The 23,978-nt window shown below is 46.4% G+C and overlaps 1 protein-coding gene and 1 pseudogene across 1 annotated transcript in view; both read right to left on the bottom strand.

Annotated features, from left to right (window-relative positions):
- LOC147118283 (uncharacterized) overlaps positions 1–23,978 on the bottom strand; it is a 237,436-nt gene that overhangs the window by 9,758 nt on the left and 203,700 nt on the right. The gene's annotated exons all lie outside the window — the stretch shown is intronic.
- LOC147118289 (uncharacterized) lies at positions 922–22,738 on the bottom strand (annotated as a pseudogene).

Here is a 23,978-nt window from a genome sequence, read left to right as displayed (position 1 = left end):
GGAATCTGGGAGAGGGGCCACAGTCAGCACAGAGCTGGGGCTGGAATCTGGGAGAGGGGCCACAGTCAGCACAGAGCTGGGGCTGGAATCTGGGAGAGGGGCCACAGTCAGCACAGAGCTGGGGCTGGAATCTGGGAGAGGGGCTGCAGTCAGCACAGAGCTGGGGCTGGAATCTGGGAGAGGGGCTGCAGTCAGCACAGAGCTGGGGCTGGAATCTGGGAGAGGCGCCACAGTCAGCGGGCCTTTCAGAGGGCCAGAGGGACAGGAGCTTTACAAGCCTTTATTACAAGAGGATTTGAGTATAAGAGTAAAGATGTTTTACTGCAATTATATAGGGCCCTTGTGAGACCACACCTGGAGTATTGTGCACAGTTTTGGTCTTACCTAAGGAAGGATATACTTGGAGGGAGTGCAACGGAGGTTCACCAGACTGGTTCCTGGGATGGGGGGATTGTCCTATGGGGAGAGATTGAGGAGACTAGGCCTATATTCTCTAGAGTTTAGAAGAATGAGAGGTGATCTCATTGAAACACACAAAATTCTTACAGGGCTTGACAGGGTAGACGCAGGGAGGATGTTTCCCCTGGCTGGGGAGTCTAGAACCAGGGGTCACAGTCTCAGAATAAGGGGTCGGCCATTTAGGACTGAGATGAGGAGGAATTTCTTCACTCAGAGGGTGGTGAACCTGTGGAATTCTCCGCCCCAGAGGGCTGTGGAGGCTCAGTCATTGAGTATAATCAAGGCTGAGATCGATAGGGAATCAAGGGATATGGGGATAGTGCAGGAAAGTGGAGATGAGGTAGAAGATCAGCCATGATCTTATTGAATGGCGGAACAGGCTCGAGGGGCCAAATGGCCGACTCCTGCTCCTATTTCTTATTTACTTAAAAAGAAGTTTATTTAAATGCAAAATTCCCTTGGTCATCTGCAAAAAAAAAAAAAAAATGTTTAATAAGGGCCCAGAATTTAGACTCTCTCTTGCTGGAGATAGACTTCAGGCACAACATGCCAATTCCCACTTCTGTGTCCTTGTGCACCAGTTGCTGAAGGTAAGCATCCTGGTGCAGCAGGCGGCTAAGAAGGCAAATGGTATGTTGGCCTTCATAGCGAGAGGATTCGAGTACAGGAACAAGGATGTCTTGTTGCAGTTGTACAGGGCCTTGGTGAGACCACACCTTGAGTATTGTGTGCAGTTTTGGTCGCCTTATCTGAGGAAGGATGTCCTTGCCATGGAGGGAGTGCAGCGAAGATTCACCAGACTGATACCTGGGATGGCAGGAATGATGTATGAGGAGAGATTGGGTCGATTGGACTTATACTCGCTGGAGTTTAGAAGAATGAGAGGGGATCTCATTGAAACGTATAAAATTTAAACAGGATTAGACAGACTAGATGCAGGAAGGATGTTCCCGATGGCTGGGGAGTCCAGAACCAGGGGTCACAGTCTAAGGATAAGGGGTAAGCCATTTAGGACAGAGATGAGGAGGAATTTCTTCACCCAGAGAGTGGTGAACCTGTGGAATTCTCTACCACAGAAGGCAGTAGAGGCCAATTTATTAAATATATTCAGCAATGAGTTAGATATATTTCTTAAGGCTAAAGGGATCAAGGGATATGGGGAGAAGGCAGGGACAGGGTACTGAATTTGCATGATCAGCCATGATCTCATTAAATGGTGGAGCAGGCTCAAGGGGCTGAATGGCCTACTCCTGCTCCTATCTTCTATGTTTCTTGGAGGACACATTGATACTGGACAATGAAAGCTTTGACTCATGATTAACTCTGAAAAGGACATTGACATTGAACTGTGAGGCCTTGAATAATGATTGGTTTAAATGGGAAAAATTAACATCTGGACAATGCTCTGAGTTTACCTGAAACAATGGGGGTCACGATGGACTTCCTGGCTTCAATGGAAGAGACACAAGTCAATCAGCCAGCCGCCCCTCAATAGTAATAGAAATCACATTGAATATGCGTTACATAAAGCGGGAGAGGAAATAAGGAGTTATCTTCGATCTCACAACTCTGTACACCTCCGGTGATTGAATTACAGGTTGACGAGGTGTGAATGTCGGACAGTTCAGCAAACCGACAACCGAAACTGGTTGGGGGAGGCCCAGCATGGGGCCAGGTGACTAAAAGAACTATAAGAAGGAACCACACCTCAGCTCTCTCTCGTTTCGCTCTGAAGCTCTCTCAGAAGCTCTCTCTCTCGGAAGCTAGTTCTAACTACAGCAACTGCCAGGTGTAAGGAGGGGAAGACGCTCATCTCCAGCCCCAGCCTGCAATCGACGTCGGCCACGACCAGCCGGACGGGTGATTGTAAGTATCAGTTGATTCTACAAGGGGTTTGCGTTGTGTAGGCCGCTGCAGTCAGATAACGGAGGACGGGGACAGGTCATCTCCGATCCAGGCCTACAATCCACAATGGTAACGACTGGTCATATGGGTGATTTTAAGTTTCAGCCCAATCTCAACAGGTTTTTGTCTCTGTTTTCTTGGTTTTAATAAACTAACAGCTTGGGTTGAACCTAAATCTTTGTGTCGTCTACAATTTTGTTGCTGTAAAACCCAGAGTCAAAGAACCCTTGTAAGGACAAGGGAACCAAACACCGTACATTGATACTGAAGAAGGAAGCTGTAGACTGCAGGAAGATATCAATAAATTGGTCAGGTGGGCAGAACAGTGGCAAATGGAATTCAATCCGGAGAAGTGTGAGGTAATGCATTTGGGGAGGGCTAACAAGGAAAGTGAATACACATTAAATGGTAGGACACTGAGTAGTGTAGAGGAGCAATGGGTCCTTGGAGTGCATGTCCACAGATCCCTGAAGGTAGCAGGACAGGTAGATAAGGTGGTTAAGAAGGCATACGGAATGCTTGCCTTTATTAGCCGTGGCATAGAATACAAGAGCAGGGAGGTTATGCTTCAACTGTATAAAATACTAGTTAGGCCTCAGCTAGAGAACAGCGTGCAGTTCTGGTCACCACATTACAGGAAAGATGTGATTACTCTACAGAGGGTACAGATGAGATTTACAAGGATGTTGGGAGTAGAGAATCTCAGCTATGAGGAAAGACTGGATATGCTGGCTTTGTTTTCCTTGGAACAGAGGAGTCTGAGGGGAGACCTTATTGAGATGTACAAATTTATGAGGGGCATAGATAAAGTGGATAGAAAGGACCTATTTCCCTTAGCAATGGGGTCAAAAACCAGGGGGCACAGATTTAAAGTAATTGGGGGAAGGCTTAGAGGGGAAATGTCTTCACCCAGAGGGTTGTGGGGGTCTGGAACTCACTGCCTGAAAGGGTGGTAGAGGCAGGAACCCAAACCACATTTTAAAAAGTACTTGGATGTGCACTTGGGATGCTGTAACCTGCAGGACTACAGACCAAGAGCTGGGAAGTGGGAATAGGCTGGATCGCTCTTTGTTGGCTGGCGCGGACACGTTGGGCTGAAATGGCCTCCTTCCGTGCTGTAGGTTTCTGTGATTCTATGAAACGGCCCTCAACAAAAGTCACGAATTACATCCTCCGCGGCTGTAACCAGTGGACGATCTCTCTTCATCCTTCTCGACCTGTCTGCGAGCTTCACCATGGTTGATCACACCATCCTCCTCCAACGCCTCTCCTCCATTGTTCAGCCCAGTGGGACTTGTTGGTGTGATTACAGGATAGTCGCTGAGCCAGACCCCCGAAACAAGCTCGTGGAACAGGAAACATTGAGACGTCTGATTGATACACTTTATTTCACAAATCAATGGTAAAAGGGAGCTGTTGACAGTGGCAGAAGATGGGTGGTGGTGTTCCACAAGGATCAGTGCTGGGTCCACTGTTGTTCACAACTTATATTAACGATTTAGACTTTGGAATCAAAAACACCATTTCTAAATTTGCGGATGACACCAACTTTGGGGAATAGTCAACACTGATGCGGACTGCTACAAATTACAGGAGGACATTAATAAACTTGCAGAATGGGTATATAATTGGCAAATGAAGTTCAACACAGATAAACGTGAGGTATTACATTTTGGTAGGAAGAATAGGGAGGTCACTTATCACTTGGAGGGTGCGAGTCTAGGTGGGGTAGAGGAACAAAAGGATCTCAGAGTACAAATACACAAATTACTCAAAGATGTGCCACAGGTTAGCAAGGCCATAAAAAAAGCAAACCAAACACTAGGGTTTATTTCTCGAGGGATAGAATTGAAAAGTGGGGAAGTTATGCTAAACCTGTATCGAACCTTGGTTAGACCACACAGTTCTAATGAAGGGTCCCAGACCTGAAATGTTAACTCTGTTTCTCTCTCCACGGATGCTGCCTGGCCTGCTGAGTATTTCCAGCATTTTCTGTTGTTATTTCAGATTTCCAGCATCCACAGTATTTTGTTATTGAATTTTTAAGGGGAGGCTGGACAAGCATATGAGGGAGAATGGAATAGAGGGTTATGCTGATAGATTTAGATGAGGAATGACGGGAGGAGGCTCGAGTGGAGCTTGGACTGGTTGGGCTGAATGGCCTGTTTCTGTGCTGTATGTCCTATGTAATTCAATGTAACATAGTAAAAACGTCCCAATCAGTTCACAGGAGCACCATCAGACCAAATTTAACACTGACTCATACAAGAGATATTAGGACAGGTGACCAAAAGCTTGGTGAAAGAGGTAGGGGGTTGGGAACCTGTGCAGGGAGACAGAGGAAAGGGAAGCAAGGATAGAAGCAAAAGACAGGAAGGAGAAAAGCAAAAGTGGAAGTCAGAGAAATCAAGGGTGTAAATCAAACAGGGCCACAGTAAATAATAATTCTAAAAGGACTAAGAGTGTTAAAAAGTCAACCCTGAAGGCTTTGTGTCTTAATGCGAGGAGCATTCGTAATAAGGTGGATCAATTAGCTGCGCAAATTGATGTAAACAGATATGATATAATTGGGATTATGGAGACATGGCTCCAGGATGACCAAGTCTGGGAATGCAACATCCAGGGGTATTCAATATTCAGGAAGGACAGGAAAAAAGGATAAGGAGGTAGGGTAGCATTGCTGGTTAAAGAGGAGATTAACACAATAGTGAGGAAGGATATTAGCTCTGATGATGTGGAATCTGTATGGGCAGAGCTGAGAAATACCAAGGGGCAGAAAAAGTTAGTGGGAGTTGTATACAGAACCCCAAACAGTAATGTTGAGGTTGTGGATGGTATTAAACGAGAAATTAGAGGTGCGTGCAATAAGGGCACAGCAGTTATCATGGGTGACTTTAATCTACATATAGATTGGGCTAACCAAATTAGTAACAATACTGTGAAGGAGGAATTCCTAGAGTGTATACAGGATGGTTTCCTGGACCAATATGTCGAGGAACCGACTAGAGATCAGGCCATCTTAGATTGGGTATTATGTAATGAGAAAGAAAGGATTAATTAGCAATCTTGTTGTGCGAGGCCCCTTGGGGAGGAGCGGTCATAATATGATAGAATTCTTCATTAAAATGGAGAGTGAAGTAGTTGACTCAGAGACTAGGGTCCTGAATTTAAATAAAGGAAACTACGATGGTACTGTATGAGGCGCGAGTTGGGTAGGATTGATTGGGGAATGTTACTCAAAGGGTTGATGGTAGATAGGCAATGGCAAACATTTAAAGATCGCATGGATGAACTACAGAATTTGTTCATCCCTGTTTGGCATAAAAATAAAACAAAAAGGGTGACTCAACCGTGGCTAACAAAGGAAATTAGGGATAGCATAAGATCCAAGGAGAGGACATATAATTTGGCCAGGAAAAGCAGCAAACCTGAGGATTGGGAGTAGTTTAGGATTCAGCAAAGGAGGACAAAGGGATTAATTAAGAGGGGGAAAATAGATTATGAGAGTAAGCTTACAGGGAACATAAAAACTGACTGTAAAAGCTTCTATAGATATGTGAAGAGAAAAAGAATGGTGAAGTAAAGCATCGGTCCCTTGCAGTCAGAATCAGGGGAATTTAATATGGGGAACAAAGAAATGGCCGAACAATTAAATACATACTTTGGTTCTCTCTTAAAAAGGACGACACAAATAACCTCCCAGAGGTGTCGGGGAACATAGAGTCTAATGAGAGGGAGGAATTGAATGAAATCAGTATTTGTAGGGAAATGGGGGTAAGGTACTGTCTTGGATAGAGAACTGGCTGGCAGACAGGAAGCAAAGAGTTGGAATAAACGGGTCTTTTTCCGAGTGGCAGGCAGTGACTAGTGGGGTACCGCAGGGATCGGTGCTAGGACCCCAGCTATTCACAATACATATAAATGATCTAGACGAGGGAACTAGATGTAATATCTCCAAGTTTGCAGATGACACAAAGCTGGCTGGGCGTGTGTTGTGAGGAGGATTCAGAGAAACTCCAGGATGATTTGGACAGGTTGGGTGATTGGGCAGATGCATGGCAGATGCAGTATAATGTGGATAAATGCGAGGTTATCCACTTTGGTGGCAAAAACAGGGGGACAGATTATTATCTGAATGGCAATAGATTGGGAGATGGGGAAGTGCAAAGAGACCTGGGTGTCCTTGTGCTCCAGTCACTGAAGGTAAGCATGCAGGTGCAGCAGGCGGTTAAGAAGGCAAGTAGTATGGCACCTCTGACAGAGCAGCTCTCCCTCAGTACTGCCCTGGAGTGTCAGCCTAGATTACGTGCTCAAGTCTCCAGAGTGGGTCTCAAACCCAAGACCTTCTGACTCTAGAGGTGAGAGTTTCACCCACTGAGCCGAGGCTGACCCCTCTTAAACTCCAGCCTAGTTACTGGGGTTATAATCAGCATCTTCAAACCGCCCCCTGCCCCCCCAACCCCGTAATTGCCATTATTAACACAGAATAGTCCTTCATGCGTCGATGCCTCTTCAGGTCCTTGGAGCATTTGAAACTCTTGTCACAGTCGGAACATTTAAACGGCCTCTCGTCGGTGTGAACCAGCTGGTGTTCCCGCAGAGAGGTGAGACGAGTGAATCCTTTCCCGCACTCGGAGCAGGAGAACGGCCTTTCATCAGTGTGAACCAGCTGGTGTTCCCGCAGAAAGGAGGGACGAGTGAATCCTTTCCCGCACTCGGAGCAGGAGAACGGCCTCTCGTCAGTGTGAACCAGCTGGTGTTCCCGCAGAGAGGAGGGACGAGTGAATCCTTTCCCGCACTCGGAGCAGGTCAACGGCCACTTGTCAGTGTGAACTCGCTGGTGTTCCCGCAGAGAGGAGGGATGAGTGAATCCTTTCCCACACTCGGAGCAGGAGAACGGCCTCTCGTCAGTGTGAACCAGCTGGTGTATCAGCAGGGTCGAGGAGAGAATTAATCCCTTCCCACACACTGAGCAGGTGAACAGCCTCTCCCCGGTGTGAACTCGCTGGTGTCTCAGCAGGGCGGATTGTTGAGTGAATCCCTTCCCGCACACGGAGCAGGTGAATGGCCTCTCCCCAGAGTGAACTCGCTGGTGTTTCTGCAGGGAGAATGAACGACTGAATCCCTTCCCACACACGGAGTAGGTGAATGGCCTCTCCCCGGTGTGAACTCGCGGACCAATAGGAAGAGGGCTGAACTGGGCGGCCTAGTCTTCCAACCAATGGTGGCGCGGCTAGGGGGCGGGACCTTCCTCCCCAGTGCTGAGGCTGGGGCCCGATTGTGATGTAATCACAAGAAGAGGCCGTTCAGGGATGGAGGCCGGCCCGGCCTGTGAGTGACGGGTGCTCTGACCAATAGGACGAGGGCGGGCCGGGTCCGCCAACCAATGGTGGCGCGGCAAGGGGGTGGGGCCTCCTCTCCAGCTCAGGTGCATTGGGGCCGATTGTGACGTGCTGTCCCCAGGTGAGAGCAGCTCAGTCAGCACAGAGCTGGGGCTGGAATCTGGGAGAGGGGCCGCAGGCAGCAGGCCTGGCAAATTTTAAAAATAATTTTTTAAAAGCTTATTTAAAGACAAATTTCCTGCAGTTTCAGAGACAGCCTTTCTCAGTGCAATAATTTCTTAAATGTTTAATAATTAAATCAAAAGCATCGAAAAGGAAGACAGTAGCATAAGTAAAGAAAGACTTGTATTTATATAGCGCCATTCACGACCACCGGACGTCTGAAAGCGCTTTACAGTCAATGAAGTACTTTTGAAGTGGACTCACTGTTGTAATGTGGCAGCACACAGCAAGCTCCCATAAACAGCAATGTGATAATGACCAGATAATCTGATTTTGTTATGTTGGTTGTGGGATAAATATTGGCCGGGACTCTGGGATAACTTCCCTACTCTTCTTCGAAGAAGTGCCAGGGGATCTTTTACATCCACCCGAGAGGGCAGACGGGGCCTCGGTTTAATGTCTCATCTGAAAGACGGCACCTCCGACAGTGCAGCACTCCCTCGGCACTGCACTGGAGTGTCAGCCTAGCTTTATGTGCGGGAGTGGGACTTGAACCCACCACCCTTTGACCCAGAGGCGAGTGAGCTGCCCACTGAGCCACAGCTGACAACGTTGGTCCCTTAGAGGTAGAGACAGGAGAAATTATTATGGGGAATAAGGAAATGGCAGAAACGTTAAAACAAATATTTTGTATTTGTCTTCACAGTAGAAGACACAAAAGCATACCAAAGATGGTGGGGAACCGAGGGTTTAATGAGGGTGAGGAACTTAATGTAAAGTACTAGAGAAACTAATGGGACTAAAAGCTGACAAATCCCCTGGACCTGACGGCCTACATCCTCGGGTTCGAAAAGAGGTGGCTGAAGAGACAGTGGATGCATTGGTTTTGATCTTCCAAAATTCCCGAGGTTCTAGAACGGTCCCAGCGGATTGGAAGGTCGCAAATGTAACACCGCTATTCAAGAAAGGAGGGAGAAAAAAAACAGGGAACGACGGGCCAGTTAGCCTGACATCAGTCGTTGGGAAAATGCTGGAATCCATTGTTATGGAAGTTGTATCAGGGCACTTAGAAAATCATAACATGGGTAGGCTGAGTCAACATGGTTTTATGAAAGGGAAATCGTGTTTGACAAATTTATTAGAGTTATCTGAGGATGTAACTAGCAGGGTAGATAAAGGGGAACCAGTAGATGTAGTATATTTGGATTTCCAAAAGGCATTCGATAAGGTGCCACATAAAAGATTATTACACAAGATTAGGGCTCACGGGGTTGGGGGTAATATCGTAGCATGGATAGAGGATTGGTTAACGGACAGAAAACAAAGAGTAGGGATAAACGGATCTTTTTCAGGTTGGCAGGCTGTAACTAGTGGGGTGCCACAAGGATCAGTGTTGGGGCCTCAGTTATTTACAATCTATATTAATGACCTAGATGAAGGGACCAAGTGTCATGTATCCAAGTTTGCTGATGATACAAAGCTAGGTGGGACAGTGAGCTGTGAGGAGAACACAAAGAGTCTGTAAAGGGATATCAATAGACTGAGTGAGTGGGCAGTACGGTGGCAGATGGAGTATAATGTAGGGAAATGTGAGGTTATTCACTTTGGTAGGAAGAATAGAAAAACAGAATATTTTTTAAATGGTGAGAAACTTTCAAATGTTGGTTTTCAGAGAGATTTGGGTGTCCTCGTGCAAGAAACACAGAAAGCTAGCATGCAGGTACAGCAAACAATAAGGAAGGCAAATGGCATGTTGGCCTTTATTGCAAGGGGCTTGGAGTATAAGAGTAAGGAAGTCTTGCTACAATTGTACAGGGCCTTGGTGAGACCACACCTGGAGTACAGTGCACAGTTTTGGTCTCATTATCTAAGGAAGGATATACTTGCCTTGGAGGTGATGCAAGGAAGGTTCACTAGATTGATTCCTGGGATGAGAGGGCTGTCCTATAGAAACATAGAAGATAGGAGCAGGAGTAGGCCATTCGGCCCTTCGAGCCTGCTCCGCCATTTGAGATCATGGCTGATCATCCAAATTAAGTACCCTGTCCCTGCCTTCTCCCCATATCCCTTGATCCCTTTAGCCTTAAGAAATATATCCAACTCTTTCTTGAATATATTTAATGAACTGGCCTCCACCGCCCTCTGTGGCAGAGAATTCCACAGGTTCACCACTCTCTGGGTGAAGAAATTCCTCCTCATCTCTGTCCTAAATGGCTTACCCCTTATCCTTAGACTATGACCCCTGGTTCTGGACTCCTCAGCCATCAGAAACATCCTTCCTGCATCTAGTCTGTCCAGGCCTGACAGAATTTTATAGGTTGTGATGAGATCCCCTCTCAATCTTCTAAACTCCAGTGAGTATAAGCCCAATCGACACAATCTCTCCTCATACGTCATTCTTGCCATCCCAGGTATCAGCCTGGTGAATCTTCGCTGCACTCCTTCCATGGCAAGAATGTCCTTCCTCAGATAAGGCGACCAAAACTGCACACAATACTCAAGGTGCGGTCTCACCAAGGCCCTGTACAACTGCAGCAAGACATCCTTGTTCCTGTATTCGAACCCTCTTGCTACGAAGGCCAACATACCATTTGCCTTCTTAACCGCCTGCTGCACCTGCATGCTTAACTTCAGCGACTGGTGCACAAGAACACCCAGGTCTCTTTGCACTTCCCCTTCTCCCAATCTATTGCCATTCAAAAAATAATCTGCCTTCCTGTTTTTGCCACCAAAGTGGATAACCTCACATTTATCCACATTATAGTGCATTTGCCATATTTCTGCCCAATCACCCAACCTGTCCAAATCGTGCTGGAGTTTCACAACATCCTCCTCACAGCATACCCTCCCACCCAGCTTTGTGTCGTCTGCAAATTTGGAGATATTACATCCAATTCCCTCGTCCAGATCATCTTTATATATTCTGTCCCTTCCTGACACGCTCCGGTTTTTAATTCCCCCACTGCTATCTTGCTCTGTTGCCTTCTCCGCTGACATTTTTATTTTTCGCTCTCTTGAAACCTCCCCCCCACTAATTAGTTTAAAGCCCTCTCTACAGCCCCAGTTATTCGATTCGGCAGGATTCTAGTCCCAGCACTGGCCAAGTGAAGTCCGTCCCAATGGAACAGCTCTCTCCTGTCCCAGTACTGGTGCCAGTGTCCCAAGAAGCAAAACCCATTTCTCCCACACCAGTCTTTGAGCCACGCATTTTACTATCTGATTTTATTTACCCTAGCCATATTTGCTCGTGAGGGCAGGTACAGCATGGGTTAGATACAGAGTAAAGCTCCCTCTACACTGTCCCATCAAACACCCCCACAGCAGGTACAGCACGGGTTAGATACAGAGCAAAGCTCCCTCCACACTGTCCCATGAAACACTCCCAGGGCAGGTGCAGCACGGGTTAGATACAGAGTAAAGCTCCCTCTACACTGTCCATCAAACACTCCCAGGGCAGGTACAGCATGGGTTAGATACAGAGTTAAGCTTCCTGTACACTGTCCCATCAAACACTCCCAGGGCAGGTACAGCACGGGTTAGACACAGAGTAATTCTCCCTCTGCACTGTCCCATCAAACACTCCCAGGGCAGGTACAGTACGGATTAGATACAGAGTAAAGCTCCCACTACACTGTCCCATCAAACACTCCCAGGGCAGGTACAGCACTGGTTAGATACAGAGTAAAGCTCACTCTACACTATCCCATCAAACACACCCAGGGCAGGCACAGCACGGGTTAGATACAGAGTAAAGCTCCCCCTACACTGTCCCATCAAACACTCCTAGTGCAGGTACAGCACTGGTTAGATACAGAGTAAAGCTCCCTCTACACTGTCCCATCAAACACTCCCAGGGCAGGTACAGCACACGTTAGACACGGAGTAAAGCTCCCTCTACGCTGTCCCATCAAACACTCCCAGGGCAGGTACAGCACGGGTTAGACACAGAGTAAAGCAAAGATTATTATTTGAATGGCAATAGATTGGGAGAAGGGGAAGTGCAAAGAGACCTGGGTGTTATTGTGCACCAGTCGCTGAAGGTAAGCATGCAGGTGCAGCAGGCGGTTAAGAAGGCAAATGGTATGTTGGCCTTCGTAGCGAGAGGGTTCGAGTACAGGAACAAGGATGTCTATCTACAGTTGTAAAGGGCCTTGGTGAGACCACACCGTGAGTATTGTGTACAGTTTTGGTCACCTTACCTGAGGAAGGACGTTCTTGCCGTGGAGGGAGTGCAGCGAAGATTTACCAGGCTGATACCTGGGATGGCAGGAATGACATATGAGGAGAGATTGTGTCGATTGGGGTTATACTCACTGGAGTTTAGAAGATTGAGAGGGGATCTTATCGAAACCTATAAAATTCTGTCAGGCCTGGACAGACTAGGTGCAGGAAGGATGTTTCTGATGGCCGGGGAGTCCAGAACCAGGGGTCATAGTCTAAGGATAAGGGGTAAGCCATTTAGGACTGAAATGAGGAGGAATTTCTTCACCCAGAGAGTGGTGAACCTGTGGAATTCTCTGCCAAAGTGGGCGGTGGAGGCCAGTTCATTAAATATATTCAAGAAAGAGTTGGATATATTTCTTAAGGCTAAAGGGATCAAGGGATATGGGGAGAAGGCAGGGACAGGGTACTGAATTTGGATGATCAGCCATGATCTCAAATGGCGGAGCAGGCTCGAAGTGCCGAATGGCCTACTCCTGCTCCTATCTTTTATGTTTCTATGTTTCTCTACACTGTCCCATCAAACACTCCCAGGGCAGGTACAGCACGGGATGGATAGAGTGAAGCTCCCTCTCCACTGTCTCATCAAACACTCCCGGGGCAGCTACAGCACGGGTTAGATACAGAGTAAAGCTCCCTCTACACTGTCCCATCAAACACTCCCAGGGCAGGTACAGCACGGGTTAGATACAGAGTAAAGCTCCCTCTACACTATCCCATCAAACACTCCCAGGGCAGGTACAGCACGGGTTAGATACAGAGTAAAGCTCCCTCTACACTGTCCCATCAAACACTCCCAGGGCAGGTACAGCACGGGTTAGGTACAGAGTAAAGCTCCCTCTACACTGTCCCATCAAACACTCCCAGGGTAGGTACAGCACGGGTTAGATACAGAGTAAAGCTCCCTCTACACTGTCCCATCAAACACTCCCAGGGCAGGTACAGCACAGGTTAGATACAGAGTAAAGCTCCCTCTACACTGTCCCATCATAAGAACATAAGAAGAACATAAGAAGTAGGAGCAGGAGTCGGCCATACGGCCCCTCGGGCCTGCTCCGCCATTCAATAGGATCATGGCTGATCTGAATCTAGACTCACATCCACTTCCCTGCCCTCTCCCCGTAACCCCTAATTCCCTTATCTGCTAGGAAAATGTCTATCTCCATTTTAAATTTATTTAATGTTGCAGCTTCCACAGCTCTCTGGGGTAGCAAATTCCATAGATTTACTACCCTCTGAGTGAAGAAGTTTCTCCTCATCTCAGTTTTGAAAGGGCAGCCCCTTATTCTAAGATGCGAGTCATCAGAGAGTTTGGGTAAGTGTGAGAGTTCTTTAATTGTTATTTCTCTTTAAATCATTCTTGATAAGATTACTTAAGCAGTTTAAGTAAAGGGGAAAAGTTCAATATTTGGGATTCTGTTGGTTTAAGAAGAGTAAAACAAGGTTACACTGCAGTAGGAGTAAATTGGAACAGCAGGCAGTGGAAACCAGTTTTCTAACCAATCAGCAGGGGTGACTCATTTGGCTGTAAACAAACAAACAGTATAAAAAGACCAGTCCTAGTGCGAGCAAGCACTGAGTGCGAGTCATCAGAGAGTGCTGTGAGTTTGGGTAAGTGTGAGTTTGGGTAAGTCGGGTGTTTGGTGCTCTTTTCAAACTTTAACTCTGGGTTGTAGTTAATAAGGCCTTTCTGGTGCAGAGTGACTGTTGGTAAACCATTTAACTGGTGTAATTAGAGGGATTGATTTAATTTAAATCCAATTAATTAAAGGGGATACTAGCATCTAAAATCGGGCAGAGGGTGTCCATAACTAATAATAAAAAATTTAATTAATTACATAGAATGGGGCAGGTGATGTGTTACTGTTGCGAGATGTGGGAGCCGGTGGACCCCATTGAGGCTCACGGTGATTACATCTGTGACAAGTGTCTGCTGCTACAGGAACTCCAGCTCTGTGTTGATGAGCTGGAGTCTGAGCTTCAGACACTGCGACACATCAGGGAGGGGGGAAAGTACCTGGACTCTGTGTATCAGGAGGTGGTCACACCTATGAAGTTAATTAATTCAGATGTAGCCCATGGTCAGGGACAGGACGGTGTGACTACGAGTGAGGCAGGTACGGGGATCCAGGAGGTAGAGCTGGAGGAGCCGCAGCCCTTGCTCTTGTCCAACAGGTTCGAGGTTCTTACTCCCTGTGGGGACAGGAGCAGGGACTGCAGGGAGGATGAGCAACCTGGCCACAGCACCGTGGAACGGGGGGTCATTCAAGAGGGGGGAGTAAATAGAAATGTTGTAGTGGTAGGGGATAGTATTATTAGGGGGATAGATAGAGTTCTCTGCAGCCGAGAGCGAGAGTCCCGAAGGCTGTGTTGCCTACCCGGTGCCAGGGTTAAGGACATCTCCTCTGGGCTGGAAAGAAACTTGCAGTGGGAGGGGGTGGATCCAGTTGTCGTGGTCCATGTTGGTACAAACGACGTAGATAGGACTAGGAAGCCGGTTCTGTTAAAGGAGTATGAGCAGCTAGGGGTCAAATTAAAAAACAGAACCTCAAGGGTAATAATGGATTATTACCTGAGCCACGAGTGAATTTGGCTAGGACAAATAAAATTAGAGAGTTAAATGCGTGGCTCAAAGACTGGTGTGGGAGAAATGGGTTTTGCTTCCTGGGACACTGGCACCAGTACTGGGGCAGGAGGGAGCTGTTCCATTGGGACGGGCTTCACTTGGCCAGTGCTGGGACTAGAGTCCTGGCGGATCATATAACTAGGGCTGTAGAGAGGGCTTTAAACTAACTAGTGGTGGGGAGGTTCCTAGAGAGCAAATAATAAAATTGACAACAGAGAAGGTCATAGACTTAGGTAGCAGTGGGGAAATTAAAAACCAGAGCGTGTCAGGAAGGGGCAGAAGGTATGGAGAAAAAGGTAAAGTAATAAAAAGGGCAAAAGCAGGAACTAAGTGTCACAAAACATATTTGAAAGTTCTCTATCTGAATGCACGTAGCATTCGTAGCAAAATAGACGAGTTAATGGCACAAATAACTACTACATATGGGTATGATCTTGTGGCCATTACAGAAACATGGCTGCAGGGTGACAATGCCTGGGAATTAAACATACCAGGTTATTTAACGATCAGGAAGGACAGGCAGGAAGGAAGGGGAGGTGGGGTGGCTATGTTAATAAAGGAAGGAATCACTGTAATACAGAGAAATGATATTGGATCAAAAGATCAGGATAATGAAACAGTTTGGGTGGAGGTAAGGAATAATAAGGGGAAAAAAACACTAGTGGGCGTAGTCTATAGGCCTCCGAACAGTTGCAACTCTGTTGGACGGAGTATCAATCAGGAAATAGTTGAGGCTTGTAATAAGGGAACATCTATAATTATGGGGGATATTAATTGGACAAATCAAATTGGGCAGGGCTGCCTTGAGGATGAGTTCATTGAGTGTATTAGGGATGGGTATCTTGAACAGTATGTAACTGAACCGACCAGGGAGCAAGCAACCTTAGATCTGGTCCTGTGTAACGAGACAGGATTAATTAAAAATGTCCTAGTAAAGGATCCCCTTGGAACGAGTGACCATAACATGGTTGAATTCCATATTCAATTAGAGGGTGAGAAGGTTGGATCTCAAACAAGCGTGCTAAGCTTGAATAAAGGAGACTATGAAGGTATGAGAGCGGAATTGAGTCGAGTGGATTGGAAAAATAGATTAAAGGGTAAGACGATACATGATCAGTGGTGTACATTTAAGGAGTTATTTTACAACTTCCAAAAAAAATATATTCCACTGAGAAGAAAAGGGTGCAAAAGAAAAGACAGCCATCCGTGGCTAAGTAAAGAAATTAAGGATAGTATTCGACTAAAAACAACGGCATATAAGGTAGCCAAATCTAGTGGGAGGATAGAGGATTGGGAAAACTTTAAAAGACAGCAAAAAATAACAAAAAGATTGATTAAGAAAGGGAAGATAGATTATGAAAGTAAATTAGCAAAAAATATAAAAACAGATAGTAAGAGTTTTTATAGATATATAAAAAGAAAAAGGGTGGCTAAAGTAAATGTTGGTCCCTTAGAGGATGAGACCGGGAAATTAATGGTGGGAAATATGGAGATGGCAAAAACACTGAATGGATATTTTGTATCAATCTTTACAGTAGAGGACACTAAGAATATCCCAACACTGGACAAACAGGGGGCTATAGGGGGGGAGGAGCTAAACACGATCAAAATCACTAAGGAAGTGGTACTCGGTAAAATAATGGGACTCAAGGCGGATAAATCACCTGGACCTGATGGCTTACATCCTAGGGTCTTGAGGGAAGTGGCGGTAGGGATTGTGGATGCATTGGTAATAATTTTCCAAAACTCCCTGGACTCAGCAAAGGTCCCGGCAGACTGGAAAACTGCTAATGTAACACCCTTATTTAAAAAGGGCAGTAGACAGAAGGCTGGAAGCTATAGACCGGTTAGCCTAACATCTGTGGTAGGTAAAATTTTGGAGTCCATTATTAAGGAGACAGTAACAGGACATTTGGATAATCATAATTTAATAGGACAAAGTCAGCATGGTTTTATGAAGGGGAAGTCATGTTTGACAAATTTGCTGGAGTTCTTTGAGGAAGTAACATATAGGGTGGATAAAGGGGAACCAGTGGACGTAGTGTATTTAGACTTCCAAAAGGCATTTGACAAGGTGCCACACAAAAGATTATTGCTTAAGATAAAAAATCACGGGATTGGGGGTAATATTCTGGCATGGATAGAGGATTGGCTATCTAACAGAAGGCAGAGAGTTGGGATAAATGGTTCATTCTCAGACTGGCAATCAGTAACTAGTGGTGTTCCGCAGGGGTCAGTGCTGGGTCCCCAACTCTTTACAATCTATATTAACGATTTGGAGGAAGGATTTGCCGATGATACAAAGATGGGAGGGAAAGCAGTGAGTGAGGAGGACATAAAAAACCTGCAAAAGGACATAGACAGGCTAAGTGAGTGGGCAGAGATTTGGCAGATGCAATACAATGTTGGAAAGTGTGACGTTATGCACTTTGGCAGAAAAAATCAAAGAGCAACTTATTATCTAAATGGAGAGAAACTGCAAAGTGCTACAGTGCAAAGGGATCTGGGGGTCCTGGTGCATGAAACACAAAAAGTTAGTATGCAGGTGCAGCAGGTGATCAGGAAGGCCAATGGAATCTTGGCTATTATTGCAAGGGGGATGGAGTATAAAAACAGAGAGGTATTGCTGCAGTTATACAGGGTACTGGTGAGGCCACACTTGGAATACTGCGTACAGTTTTGGTTTCCATATTTAAGAAAAGATATACTTGCTCTCGAGGCGGTTCAGAGAAGGTTCACTCGGTTGATTCCAGAGATGAGGGGGTTGACATATGAGGAAAGGTTGAGTAGGTTGGGACTCTACTCATTGCCGTTCAGAAGAATGAGAGGCGATCTTACCGAAACATATAAGATGGTGAGGGGGCTTGATCGGGTGGATGCGGTGAGGATGTTTCCACTGATGGGTGAGACTAGAACTAGGGGGCATAATAGGAACATAAGAACATAAGAAACAGGAGCAGGGTAGGCCAATCGGCCCCTCGAGCCTGCTCCGCCATTCAATAAGATCATGGCTGATCTGAACCTAACCGCCAATCTACTATCACAGAACCATCTCCTGAATCTAACAGAATTAGACACACGAAATAGGAGCAGGATCAGGCTACACGGCCCCTGGGCCCGCTCCGCTACCCACAGGGCCATGTCCGATCCGAACCTAGATTCATGTCCAAATTCCTGCCCGCTCCCCGTAACCCTTAATTCCCTTTACTTCTAGGAAACTGTCTATTTCTGTTTTAAATTTATGTAATGATGTAGCTTCTACAGCTTTTTGGGGCAGCATATTCCATGGACCTACCACCCTCTGAGTGAAGTAGTTCCTCCTCATCTCAGTTTTGAAAGAGCAGCCCCTTATTCTAAGACTATGCCCCCTAGTTCTAGTTTCACCCATCATCGGGAACATCCTCCCCGCATCCACCCGATCCAACCCCTTCACTATCTTATATGTTTCAATAAGATCGCCTCTGATTCTTCTGAACTCCAATGAGTAGAGTCCCAATCTACTCAACCTCTCCTCATATGTCTATCCCCTCATCCCCGGGATTAACCGAGTGAACCTTCTTTGTACTGACTCGAGAGCAAGTATGTCTTTTCTTAAGTATGGACACCAAAACTGTATGCAGTATTCCAGGTGCAGTCTCACCAATACCTTGTACAACTGAAGTAATACCTCCCTCCCTATTTTTATATTCTATCCCCCTAGCAATGAAAGCCAACATTCCATTGGCCTTCTTAATCACTTGCTGCACCTGCATACTAACCTTTTGAGTTTCGTGCACCAGGACCCCCAGATCCCTTTGTACTTCAGTACTTTCCAGTTTCTTGCCATTAAGATAATAACTTGCTCTGCAATTTTTCCTGCCAAAGTGCATAACCTCACACTTTCCAGTATTGTATTCCATCTGCCAAATCTCTGCCCACTTACTTAGCCTGTCTATGTCCCCTTGCAGGTTTTTTATGTCCTCCTCACTCACTACTTTCCCTCCCATCTTAGTATCATCTGCAAACTTTGATATGTTACACTCGGTCCCCTCCTCCAAATCGTTAATATAGATTGTAAAGAGTTGGGGACCCAGCACTGACCTCTGCGGAACACCACTAGTTACTGATTGCCAGTCTGAGAATGAACCATTTATCCCAACTCTCTGCCTTCTGTTAGATAGCCAATCCTCTATCCATGCCAGAATATTACCCCCAATCCCGTGATTTTTTATCTTAAGCAATAATCTTTTGTGTGGCACCTTGTCAAATGCCTTTTGGAAGTCTAAATACACTACGTCCACTGGTTCCCCTTTATCCACCCTATATGTTATTTCCTCAAAGAACTCCAGCAAATTTGTCAAACATGACTTCCCCTTCATAAAACCATGCTGACTTTGTCCTATTAAATTATGATTATCCAAATGTCCTGTTACTGTCTCCTTAATAATGGACTCCAAAATTTTACCTACCACAGATGTTAGGCTAACCGGTCTATAGTTTCCAGCCTTCTGTCTACTGCCCTTTTTAAATAAGGGTGTTACATTAGCAGTTTTCCAGTCTGCCGGGACCTTTGCTGAGTCCAGGGAGTTTTGGAAAATTATTACCAATGCATCCACAATCCCTACCGTCACTTCCCTCAAGACCCTAGGATGCAAGCCATCAGGTCCAGGTGATTTATCCGCCTTGAGTCCCATTATTTTACCGAGTACCACTTCCTTAGTGATTTTGATCGTGTTTAGCTCCTCCCCCCCTATAGCCCCCTGTTTGTCCAGTGTTGGGATATTCTTAGTGTCCTCTACTGTAAAGACTGATACAAAATATTCATTCAGCTTTGTGTCATCTGCAAATTTGGAGATATTACATCCAATTCCCTCGTCCAGATCATTAATATATATTGTGAACAGCTGGGGTCCTAGGACCGATCCTTGCGGTACCCCACTAGTCACGGCCTGCCACTCGGAAAATTACCCGTTTATTCCAACTATGATGAGAGATTGTGTAGAATGGGCCTATACTCTCTGGAGTTTAGAAGAATGAGAGGTGATCTCATTGAAACATACAAGATTCTGAAGGGGATTGACAGGGTAGATGCTGAGAGGTTGTTTCCCCTGGCTGGAGAGTCTAGAACTAGGGGGCATAGTCTCAGGATAAGGGGTCGCCATTTAAGACTGAGATGAGGAAGAATTTCTTCACTCAGAGGGTTGTGAATCTTTGGAATTCTCTGCCCCAGAGGGCTGTGAATGCTGAGTCTTTGAGTATATTCAAGGCTGAGATTAATAGATTTTTGGACTCTAGGGGAATCAAGGGATATGGAGATCGGGCGGGAAAGTGGAGTTGAGGTCGATGATCAGCATGATCTTATTGAATGGTGGAGCAGGCTCGAGGGGCCGTATAGCCCACTCCTGCTCCTATTTCTGATGTTCTTATGGACTTTCAAAAGGCATTTGATAAAGTACCACACAGGAGACCTACTCGGAAAAGAGAAGCACATGGTATTAAAGGGCTGATGGTAATTTGGGTATATAATTGGCTGAGGGATAGGAGACAGTGAGCAGTGCTGAGGGATGTTTTTCAGACTGGAGGGAAGTATGCAGTGGGTTCCCCCAGGGGTCGGGATTAGGACCATTGCTTTTCTTGTTATATATAACTGACCTGGACTTGGGTTTCGGTGTACAAGTTTGAAATTTACAGATGATACAAAGCTTGGCAACGTAGTAAATAGTGAGCATAGTAGTAGCAGACTTCAGAAGGACAGAGACAGACTGTGAAATCAGCAGACACAAGGCAGATTTAATTAAATGAGGATAAGTGTGAAGTGATGCACTTTGGGAGAAACAACAGGGAAAGGCCGTATAATCTAAATGGGACTATTTTGAGGGGTGCAAGAGTAGAGGGACCTGGGGGTCCATATTCACAAATCTTTGAAAGTGCCACGGCAAGTTGGTGAGGCAGTTCAGAAAGTGTGTGGGATACTTGGCTTTGTAAATAGTGCCATTGAAAACAAAAACAAGGAAGTTACACTAAACCTTTACAAATCACTAGTGAGGAACATAGGACAGGAGGAGGCCATTCAGCCCCACGAGCCTGTTCCGCCATTCAATGAGATCATGGCTGATCTGTGATCTAACTCCATACACCCGCCTTTGGCCCATATCCCTTAATACCTTTGGGTAACAAAAACCTATCAATCTCAGATTTAAAATTAACAATTGATCTAGCATCAATTTCCATTTGCAGAAGGAAGTTCCAAACTTCTACCACCCTTTGTGTGTAGAAGTGTTTCCTAATTTCATTCCTGAAAGGTCTGGCTCTATTTTTAGACTATGCCCCCTAATCCTAGACTGCCCAACCAGCAGAAATAGTTTCTCTCTATCTACCCTATCTGTTCCCCTTAATATCCTGAAAACTTCGATCAGATCACACCTTAACCTTCTAAATTCTAGGGACTGCAACCCTAATTTGTATAATCTCTCCTCGTAACTTAACCCTTGGGTTCCGGGTATCATTCTGGTAAACCTACGCTGCACTCCCTCCAAGGCCAATATATCCTTCCTAGGCTGTGATGCCCAGAACTGCTCACAGTAATCCAGGTGTGGTCTAACCAGGGTTTTGTGCAGCTGCAGGGTTTTGGCCTCAGCTGGAGTCTTGTGTACAGTTCTGGGCACCACACTTTAGGAAGGATGTCAAGGCCTTGGAGAGGGTACAGAGGCGGTTGACCAGGATGGTACCAGGGATGAGGGACTTCAGTTATGTGGAGAGATTGGAGAAGCTGGGATTGCTCCTCTTAGGGCAGAGAAGGTTAAGAGGAGACCTAATAGCGGTGTTCAAAATGATATGGGGTTTTGATTGAGCAAGAAGGAACAAACTGTTCACTCTGGCAAGTGGGTCGGTAACCAAAGGTCTCAGATTTAAAATAATTGCTAAAAGAACCAGAGGGAAATGAGGAGAATTGTTTTCACACAGAGGGTTGTTAAGATCTGGAACGCACCATCTGAAAGGATGCTGGAATCAGGTTCCACAGGAACTTTCAAACGGTAATTGGACATGTACTTGAAGAGGACTAATTAGCAGAATTCTGGGGATAAAGCTGGGGTTTGGGACTAAATTGGACAGCTCTTTCAAAGAGCCACCACAGACATGATGGGCCGAATCACCTCTTTCTATGCTGTTAGATTCTATGATCAGTGTGAAGACACTGGTGTCTCTTAAGGCTCTTCAAGCTTTTAAAGCTCTTCCCATAGTCAGAACATTTCAAGGATCTCTCCTCAGTGTGAACAAGCTGGTGTGCCAGCAGGTTGGAGGACCGAGTGAATCCCTTCCCACAGACAGAGCAGGTGAATGGTCTCTCCCCAGTGTGAGCTTGCTGGTGTCCCTTCAGCTCCCCAGGGCTTTTAAAGCTCTTCCCACAGTGGGAACATTTAAATGGTCTCTTATCAGTGTGAACAAGCTGGTGTCTCAGCAGGGTGGATGCACCAGTGAATCCCTTCCCACACACGGAGCAGGTGAACGACCTCTCCCCAGTGTGAACTCTCTGGTGTATCTGGAGCTTGGATGACTCTGCAAATCCCTTCCCCCACACGGAACAGGTGAACGGTTTCTCCCCAGTGTGAACTCGTTGGTGTGTATGGAGGCTGGATGACTGAGTGAATCCCTTCCCACATTAAATACACGTGAACGGCCTCTCCCCAGTTTGAACTCGCTGGTGTATCTGGAGCTTGGATAACTCTGCGAATCCCTTCCCACACTCGAAGCAGGTGAATGGCCTCTCCCCGGTGTGAACTCACTGGTGTATCTGGAGCTTGGATAACTCTGCGAATCCCTTCCCACACACAGAGCAGGTGAACTGCCTCTCCCCAATGTGAACTCGCTGTTGTGTCTGAAGATTAGATGCAGAAGTGAATCCCTTCCCACACATGGAGCAGGTGAACGGCCTCTCCCCAGTGTGAACTCGCTGGTGTTGAATGAGGTGCGACGACTGCCTGAAGCTCTTCTCGCAGTGAGTGCAACTGAACGGTCTCTCGTCAGTGAACAAGCTGGTGTTTAATTAGATCAGCAGAGATTTTAAAGCAGTTCCCACAGTCACATCATTTAAAAGGTCTCTCCCCAGTGCGAACTCACTGGTGTAAGTGGAGTCTGGACAACAGAGTGAATCCCTTCCCACAATCGGAGCAGGTGAACGGCCTCTCCCCGGTGTGACTGCGTCGATGAGATTCCAGCTGGGATGGGCAATCGAATCCCTTTCCACAGTCCCCACATTTCCACTGTTTCTCCGTGGTGCGGGTGTCCTTGTGTCTCTCCAGGTTGGACGATCAGTTGAAGCCTCGTCCACACACAGAACACGTGTACAGTTTCTCCCCGCTGTGAATGGTGCGATGTTTTTTCAGGCTGTGTAACTGGTTAAACCTCTTTCCACAGTCAGTGCACTGGAACACTCTCACTCGGGTGTGTGTTTTCCAGTCACATGGATGTTTGAAATCTTTTCCCACAGACAGAACAAACAAACATTTGTCCTTCCATATCAAAGGTCAATGATATTCAGGTCCTGATAAATTGAGTGACTCTGTCAGATCTTGATGTGATGTTTGGTTTGAGTTTCCCGTCTGCAAATCCTCCCCTTCTCACACCCTGTAAAAGGAGTTTACAAAAGCCATCACTGTAAATACAGGATAGAAATTCAGAACAGACAATTCTAGTTTCTATGGAACATTCTTTCCTCTCTCATTCCCCCAATGCTGTAAATCCCCGTCCCACACACTCTCCCTCCTCCCTGTGCTGAAATCCAAACCCATCGCACCATCTCCAACTTTTCTTTCCTCCACTCCCAGTTTTCCTCCTCCCTCTACTCTGGTTGGGTTCAGTTCTACACCCGCTGTGTGCAGAGTGAGAATAAAATCAATGAGTCAATGATTGTCTCTCCTGGTCACGGGGACCCCGAAGCCACGCCCACTCTCTGTTCCTGTACCAAGATGGCCGCGTATGCGCCGTGCTGCAGGTGGAACCGGTCTGTCTTTCCTCCACCAACATGGCGGCGCACAACCCGGGCCTGTCACCAAGAAAAAGCCTCACAGCTGCCGTCCGGTGTAACAGAGACCGGGCCGCGGGATCTCATTTGGGCCTGAGGCCGTTCTCCAACTTTATAAACCTTGCGGCACGGTCTACCTGCAGTTTATTAATCTCCCGCTCCCGCCAACCAGCAACTCCGCCCGGCGACTGCGCAGGGCTTTCTTTGTAAAGTCAGTGAGGGACATGTGACTCGGGCCCAGGGCCTGATTGATGGGAGCTTC

The sequence above is a fragment of the Somniosus microcephalus genome, chromosome 4, assembly GCF_052327205.1.
Source record: "Somniosus microcephalus isolate GS21.2 chromosome 4, FLI_Smic_1.0, whole genome shotgun sequence".
NCBI classification, from domain to species: Eukaryota; Metazoa; Chordata; class Chondrichthyes; order Squaliformes; family Somniosidae; genus Somniosus; species Somniosus microcephalus.
The sequence above is the reverse complement of the archived record's forward strand: the minus strand, read 5'-3'. Positions and strand labels throughout refer to the sequence as shown.